The sequence below is a fragment of the Cebus imitator genome, unplaced genomic scaffold (assembly GCF_001604975.1).
Source record: "Cebus imitator isolate Cc_AM_T3 unplaced genomic scaffold, Cebus_imitator-1.0 Scaffold184, whole genome shotgun sequence".
NCBI classification, from domain to species: domain Eukaryota; kingdom Metazoa; phylum Chordata; class Mammalia; order Primates; family Cebidae; genus Cebus; species Cebus imitator.
In genome coordinates this window covers 214,546-217,119 of record NW_016107499.1, presented here as the reverse complement: position 1 = coordinate 217,119, position 2,574 = coordinate 214,546, and positions in this window count along the sequence as shown.

The following is a 2,574-nucleotide window of genomic DNA, read 5'->3' as shown; positions in this document are numbered from 1 at the left end:
TTTTTTTTTTTTTTTTTTTTTTTTAGAAATCAGGTGGTGCCAGGTCACCCAAGCTAGTCTTGAACTCATAGGCTCGAGTGATCCTCTAGCCTCAGCCTCCCAAATTGTTGGCATTACAGGTGTAAGCCACTACACAGGCCTGATTTTCAAACTTTCTGTTGTATGTGTTTATTTTGAAACGGAATCATATGTAAGATATTCAAGTAGGTAAATCAAAACAGCTTTAATGTTCACAAATAGTGACTAATATGCAAACATTTATAATCTCATTCTTTATTCTAATTGGTTTAAAAATTGATTTTTTTGTCCTTTTGTCAATGTATCTTATAATTTAATCTCTATTGTTCTGTTTTGTAATGTTATATATTTAGCTATTATAATTACCCTGTAACATTTGCATAGATTGAACTAAAGAAAAGTGGAAAACTCAGTTTAAGTATTTTTGCAAATATAGATTTTTATTTTTATTTTTTGGCACAGGTAGGACTACCCAACTTTCTTTTCTTGTTGTCTCTTAAATTTTTATTCCTTTAATTAATCTAAGGTTTTGTTTTCTTTGTGTGTGTGAGAACCAAAGAGTACTCTGTAAAAGAGAAATGTAGGTTGGGCACAGCAGCTCATGCCTTTAATCCAGGACCTTGGGAACTTGAGGTGGGTGGGTTGCTTGAGCCCATGAGTTCAAGACCAGCCTCAGCAACACAGTGAAACCCTGTCGCTACACAAAACAATACAAAAAACTATATTAGCTAGGCACGGTGGCATACACCTGTAGTCCAAGCTAATTGGGAGGCTGAAATTGGAGGATCACTTGAGCCCAGAAGGTAGAGGCTGCAGTGAGCCATTTTTGTGCCACTGAACTCTGCTTAGGTGACAAAATGAGATCCTGTCTCAAAAAACAAAACTAAAAAAAGGCAAGAAAAAAATAGAGTAATGCAATAAGATAAATATTATATGTAATGTGTAAATTAAAATGCAGGTTTCCATAAGGATGATTTGAATACTTCTAATTAATAATTCATACATTTTTAAAATACAATACATGAATAAATAACATTTAATGATAATATTACAAAAAAACCGTCGCAACAATTCAACTTCTGTGTACTGATACACAAGATAGATAGATTCTTGAAAATGACTGACAAGTTGTTTTTCCTGTGTCCTCCAACCATGAATCTGTCATGTTTATTCTTGTTCAAAACAAGTGACAGCAGATGAGAAGAAATTAAATGGCCTTTAAAAAAAACCACACACATATGACAGACACCATATGGTTTTTCTCCCCATAACTGTGTTGAATATATTTAGAAAAGACTATCAAAAGAGGAAGTAAAGTGAAGAATTATTTCAGAAATGGTATTGCATTTTAAACAGTTGTACAACAACTGTCATTTAATATTCCATGACCCAATGTAACCTAGAGCAATAAATTATAAACCAGATATACATCAATGAGAAAGAGGTGTCGGTTAATAAATCTGCATTAAGAAAAACATAAACATATTAAAAAGTGGAAAGACAGGAAATGTAAACCCTAATCTAGACCCATTGCCTAAATTAAAAAAAAAAAAATTAATCCATACAGTGGATCATACCTGTAATCCCAGCACTTTGGGAGGCTGAGGTGGGCTGATTGCCTGAGCTCAGGAACCTGAGGCCAGCCTGGGCAACACAGTGAAACCCTGTCTCTACTAAAATACAAAAAATTAGCTGAGCGTGGTGGCGTGTTCCTATAGTCCCAGCAGCTTAAGAGGCTGAGGAAGAATTGTTTGAACCTGGGAGGCAGACGTTGCAGTGAGCCGAGATCGCATCACTGCACTCCAGCCTGGGCATCAGAAAGAGACTCCGTCTTAAAAAAAGAAAAAAAAATGTTCAACTTATAAACAGTCATCTATCTTCCATCCTCCCTCAAATCAAAATTATTCTGAGTCAAGTCCAATAATTCATAGTTGTATATTTTAAAATGTTCCAGCATGTTTCTCCAAAATGTAAATATTATTTTTAAAGTACGAGAATATCACCACTCTATATAAAATTAGTAAAGTACACTTAATGTAATTTAATATGTTATAAAATAGAAGAGTAAATACATTGTATTTATCTTTTTTTATTGTTTTTCCCCATTTATTTTATTGCATTTTAGGTTTTGGGGTACATGTGAAGAACATGCATGATTGTTGCATAGGTACACATGTGGCAGTGTGATTTGCTGCCTTCCTCCCCATCACCTACATCTGGCATCTCTCCCCTTGCTACCTCTCCCCAACTCCTCACCCCGCACTGTCCCTCCCCTATTTCCCCCCAACTGACCCCAGTGTGTAGTGCTCCCCTCCCTGTGTCCATGCATTCTCATTGTTCACTACCCGCCTATGAATGAGAACATGCAGTGTTTGATCTTCTGCTCTTCTGTCAGTTTGCTGAGAATGATGGTTTCCAGGTTCATCCATGTCCCTGCAAAGGACACAAACTCATCGTTTTTGATGGCTGCATAATATTCCATGGTGTATATGTGCCACATTTTCCCTGTCCAGTCTATCGTCGATGGGCATTTGGGTTGGTTCCAGGTCTTTGCTA